At 41.2% G+C, this 6,059-nt stretch overlaps 1 pseudogene across 1 annotated transcript; it reads right to left on the minus strand.

Moving 5' to 3' along the window:
- Positions 1–1,657: 1,657 nt before the first annotated feature.
- Positions 1,658–5,614, minus strand: LOC308240115 (gamma-tubulin complex component 3-like; annotated as a pseudogene). The gene is made up of 2 exons: positions 5,589–5,614; positions 1,658–2,969 (listed from the first exon to the last, which is right to left on the minus strand). The product of its transcript is annotated as a gamma-tubulin complex component 3-like (transcript).
- Between the last annotated feature and the right edge of the window lie 445 nt (positions 5,615–6,059).

A 6,059-nucleotide genomic window follows, 5' to 3' on the forward strand; every position in this document is an offset into this window, starting at 1 on the left:
CTCCAATAGACTCCATAAAATCTACTAGATTTTATAAATGAATTCAGTAACATAGCAGGATATAAAATTAATACCCAGAAATCTATGGCATTTTTATACACCAATAATAAACTTTCAGAAAGAGAAACTAAACAAACAACCCGTATTATCACTGCAACAAAAAAAATTAAGATATTTGAGAATACACTTAACAAAGGAGGTAAAAGACCTATACTCAGCAAACAAGACATTGAAAAAAGAGATAGAGGAAGATACTAGTATATGCAAGTGGAAAATATACCACGTTTATGGATTGGTAGAATCAACATCATTAAAAGGGCCATACTTCCCAAAGTAGTCTATAGATTCAATGCAATCCCTATCAAAATACTACAGGTTTATTTCACAAAACTAGAACAAATATTCCAAAAATTTATGTGGAATCCAAAAAGACCCCCAAATAGCCACAGCAATCTTTTTTTTTCACATGTAAGGAGGTTGATTTTAATAATATCCATAAGTTTTAAAACTACAAAGAACAAGATCTCCATCAAAAGGAGAGCTGCTAAATAAAATATAAGTCCATACAGTGAAATAATATGCAGTAATAAAGTACAACTATAATACTGCCTTGGAAGGAGCCACAAGACATACTGAGTGACTTGCACAATACATATGCACATAGAGAACACCCCTTATGTGTTCCAAAAGCACCCACAGAGCAATATCACATACAGTTGATTCTGCAATTGTGTGTGTTTTTAAAACTTATTACTGCATAATTGATAATTAGGAAACTTTGAGTGTTAACACAAATCTCATGATTGCTTTAAGTGCAATTTCATCCATGAGAAATTAGGTGAAAATAGTAACCCAGACACACAGGAATCCACAAATTGCACACAGAGACACGTCTCAAACCACGAGCTACCTTAATCCATCATCATGCGTGTCAGCAACCACACCTTTCTGTTCGACTTCAGACAAGCCTCCTTTGGCCCATGTCCACAAGTCAACATTAGGGCTTTTTCAAGGTAAATGCCACATTTATTCTAGAATTTACATATTATTTAACAATTTAATATGTGTTTAAAACTGTGCTACAATGTCAATGAAGTTCTTATACACTTTTTTTATTTAGCATCACTGATAAGATTTTTTTTAGGATGATGCCCCCTTCATTCTACCCTTTGTCGAAAGTTCTATGGTTTTTACTCTGTGATTTTAGCATGGTGATTGTTTTAGGAACACACATTGCATTATAACAGAACTAACTGTACTATGGGTACATATACAAGTAACTTGTTTCATTAAAATTGTTAGCATCATAGTTAGTTTAGTTTCATGTGATCATGCAAAGCAACAGAACATATAATATTGTTTTGCAAGGAAAACTGGACTAAGACTTAGGAGACCTAGTCCTAACTTTGCCGTAAACTTGATATTGCTAGTAAATTTGGATAAGTGATTTGACCTTGCTGAGTTTCCCACTATTAAAAATGGGATAACAATTTTCCATTAACCAAATACAGTTCTGCCAAAAAAAAAAAATGAGATAATTGGCTTTTAAAGAACTGTACAAAATATGCATGGCATTCAAATAAAGCGTGGTAGCATTACCATTAAGGGAAAACAGTAATCACAAGGGGGAAAAAAACAGTAATTGGGTGCTAATGCTTCATAAATCCAAGTGTGACAATCGAGTAGTATTCCTTACTTCACGGTAGGTGTACTCGAGCTCCCCGACCTGTATCCAACGGTAAACGAAGCTCAGGACAGGATGAGGCACTAAGCTGAGAATGTGCTGCACCCAGGGACCTCATGTATGGATCTCCCGTTTTCGTGTAAGCATGGACAGCTGAGGCCAGCTCACCTCCTGTCCTTCCTTGGCAATGGTCCACCAGGGCCGCAAGAGTCTTCAGTCTTATCTTGGGATCGTATGTCCAAACCAGGAGGCAATGAAGTGTCAAGCTACTTTCAAGGCCCAAATTCACACCCTGATCATCCTCTAACTGTAGCTGGGAGTGTAAAACTGAGAATAACTGGTAGTATTCTTTGAGTTCTTGGTGCAAGGCAGCGCAAAAGCTCTGACCTACAAGTCCAAATGAACGGTCTAGACTCCTCTGGTCCGTGTGCTTTCTGATTTTATTGTATAACCATCCAAGCTCAGCAAGTCTGGCTGTCATATCCCTCAATGATTTATTCAGGTTTGCCTTTCTCTGCTTTGTAACAATTCTCAGTATTGTTCATCTTGATGATTTTGCCATTTATGCCCTGGAATACGTACAAAATGTCTCTGACAAGGGCTGCCTCAGTAACTTCCGAAGTACCACCTGCATCCCAAGCTCTCCTTGGCCTTGTCACATTGTGAGAAACAGTGTTGGGTATACCTTTTGAAGTAGTAGTTTGTAAAGAAGGCTGGTTTCCAGTTAAAGCCCATGCTAGGTGCGACCCCAACTGCTGTCGAAGACAGTCTCCTACTCCTGGAGCTTCATGAGACTATCCTGGAACAGATTGTGGTGTAGGGGTCGGGCCATTTAGGGCATACATGCTTTTATACTGCTGATGCCGCTGTTTCCCATACTGCCAGAGCTCTGTGCTGACTGGGTGCTGTGATCCTGGTAGTTCAATGGGAGAGTCTGAGGCCAGGCATATTAGTAGGGAGTTGAGTGAGCATCTCTTGGGCAAATAACGTGGCATAGCTAGAAACCTTGTTTGGCTGCTTGTGTGGATCTTCACTAAGGCTTAGCAAGAGGCAGAGAATTGACCATTTATTTTTCAAAACTCCCTGTGAATGAAGTTTTCGGTGGAGTTCTGAAAACAGTGCAGCATCTGCTTCTCTTCTTTGCCGAATAAGTTCTTTCTTTATTTTTTCAGCAACTAGAAATTCATCTCTTTCAACAGTTGGGGCAAAGTTGCTGCCAATAACTCGCACAGCATACTGGAACTGCTGAGCTACATCAGCTTCGCTCTTGCCCAGAATGCGACTTCTGGTCAGGGGTCGCCATTCTCACCAGAGACTACCCACAGGGGCCCATGGGGGCCCCCGTGGAGCCACCAGCCCGAGCCTGCCAGTCTCGAGGCCGGCGCACCCAGGAGGCCCCGCCTTTCCCTGCAGCCTGTGCCCCTGCCACGTGCCCCACAGGCTCCCAGTGTCCCCAAAAACCTAAGGCCCCCCGGGAACAGCCAGCGACAAGGGCGCCATTTTAACGGAACCCTTGGAAACTGCAGCCACAGCAATCTTGAGAAAGAAAAACAAAGTTGGGGAAATTACAATACCAGATATCAAGCTATACATACTACAAAGCCACTGTACTCAAAACAGCCTAGTAATGGCACAAGAACAGGCATATAGACCAATAGAATAGAACAGAGAACCCAGAAATCAAACCAAGCCATTATGCTCAATTAATATTTGTCAAAGGAGGCAAGAGCATACAATGGAGTCAAGACAGTCTCTTCAATAAACGTTGGGAAAATTGGACAGATACATGCGTAAAAATAAAACCAGACCCTCAACTTACACCATGCACAAAAATAAACTCAAAATGGATAAAAAGGCTTAAATGTAAGATGTGAAACCATAAGAATCCTAGAAGAAACTATTGGCAACAAAATCTCAGACATCTCTCCTAGCAATATGTTTATGGATACATCTCCTAGGACAATGGAAACTAAGGAGAATATTAACAAATGGAACTAAATAAAAATAAAAAGCTTCTGCACAGTAACAGAAACCATAAACAGAATAACAAGATAGCCCACTGCATGGGAGAACATATTTGCCAATGATACATCCGAAAAGGGGTTAACCTCCAAAATTTATAGGAAACTCATACACCTCAACAAAAAGAAAACTAACTGAAAAATGGGCAAAGAACCTAAATAGACACCTCTCCAAAGTGGATATACATAAGGCCAAAAGGCATATGAAAAAATTCTCAAAGTCACTAGTCATCTGAGAGATGCAAATCAAACAACAATGAGGTACCACCTCACACCTGTTAGAATGGCTATTATCAACAAATCAGCAAATGACAAGTGCTGGCATGGATGTGGAGAAAAGGGAACCTGTATACACTGCTGGTTTGAATGCAGACCTGTGCAGCCTCTATGGAAAACAGTGTGGAGTATCTTCAACTGTGAAATCCCTTTCACGTCCTGCGTGATTCAGGGTTCCGGTTCAGGGTTCGGGTTCTGGAGAAGGCTGCACACAAATGAAAAGAGGCTAGAAAGTATTAATTCAGGAAATGGGGGCCAGAAGGTAGTCCAACTCTAGTGGGAGGGCTACTACTCGCTCTGGCTTTACCATCCCTTTTATTAAGATTAAAATTATAGGACACACCCATATCCCCTAGGCAGGAAACACCAATAAAAGCCAATCAGTGAATTTAGGACTAACAGGTGGCGGCTGCTTCAACTACCAATATCTAGTAATTAGCTCTGACCCTTTAGAGCAGTTAAGGTTGACCAGCCCTCCTGATTCCCTGTCCACAGCTCTCTATTATTAAAACAATGATCGGCTTCCGGCATCTCCATTTCTTTCCTTTAAAAAAATCTGCAGATTTAGAAATAAACATAAGAATAAAATATTTGAGTCCCAACTTCAATGTCCAACAATTCTGAGTCCCAGTTTCAGTGTCAAACAGTTTCCCATGTATACATGTCAGTAATGATATCTAGATGGTGGACAAATGGTAGCAATGCAGGTCCGACCCTCTCTGGTTTGGTCCTGGGCAACCTGCAGCGATGCACAGCTGCTGACAGCTAGCATGGCAAGGCGTCGTCAGCATCTTCCATCTCTGGACTGTTTCTCCTCTTGTCTTCATGGCTGGAGCAGACCTGTCAATTTCTCTCTGTTGCAGGAATCCACATGGTCTTGAAGGTGTTTTCTGAAAATACACAAACACATTCTCGACCAAAAGTTAATAAAGGAATCATTTTTATAAATTTGACTTGGGATCCTTTTTATTTTTTGCCCAAACGATTTTCTTTTGGCTTATTTTGACACCATGTGTGTTTTTCATGGATGTCTTGCTGTTAGCATTACAAATGAAAATTTTCAAAGTAAAATTTTTTTCTAGATGTAATTTACTTACAGGATATTTTTCCTTACATAATATTATTCCACTATCCCCTTTTTTTAATTTAATTATTAGGAGGCTTTTGGAAAATTTTTATAATGCAGCCTTAATAACTTTAAATTTTAATTTTTTGCACAAAAATGTGACTGTTTTAGGTTCATTGCATGTTAAGCAATTTTACCATGAGATGAACTACCAATAGAAATTTCATTACTTTAGGAACAGCTTTTTGTCCAGTACAATTAAATTTTCTTCAATATTCACTTATTTCATTTAGCCAATTTAAATTAATCTGAAAACTTGACTATTTCACTGTCAAATTTAATACTCTACCAACAATCTTAGTTTACCCTGTAAATATTAGTGGAAAGGATTATTTGCATTCTTGAATAGGCTCTGAGCATTCCTGGTGCTAAGCTAGATTTAAATATAGGGCAGCTGCTGTCCATCTAGTCTCTGTCTGTTGCCTAGGTCCCAATCTGAGCTGGGCCAACCCTCTGTCTGTTGCTTAGGCCCCAATCTGACCTGAGCGTGGGAAGCGAAGCAGCCATGTGGCAGGAGACCTCCCTCAGAAGGGGCTAGGGTTCCGGCCCCTGCAAGGTTGGGGGTGGGGTGAGGGTCTATGCCCCATCTCTGTTGACCCCCAAGTTCTCTCCTGATGGCCCTTCTGTGACTGTGCCTGTTTTAGGTTGTTCCTTCCTTGAGGAATCTTACCTGTCTCTGGCTAACCAGCCATCCTCCGGGGCCCAACAGGGTGATGTGATGTTCAGTTCTGTCTCCTTGGTAGCCTATGCCCCCATGGCCTCCACGCCCAGCACCTGCCTTGGGATCCCCTGGCCTGCTGGCGGGGCCCTGGCACTGATCACAGATCTTGGGGAACCCAGGTTTCTTCTCCAGGGAGGGCCCAGCTCATACCATTGGGCGAGAGACAGATCCATGGTATCAGCCACTACAGACTTCAACCTAAAGCTCAGGCAACAGTTGTGGGCAATTGGA

Source organism: Plecotus auritus, assembly GCF_963455305.1.
Source record: "Plecotus auritus genome assembly, chromosome: X".
NCBI lineage: Eukaryota > Metazoa > Chordata > Mammalia > Chiroptera > Vespertilionidae > Plecotus > Plecotus auritus.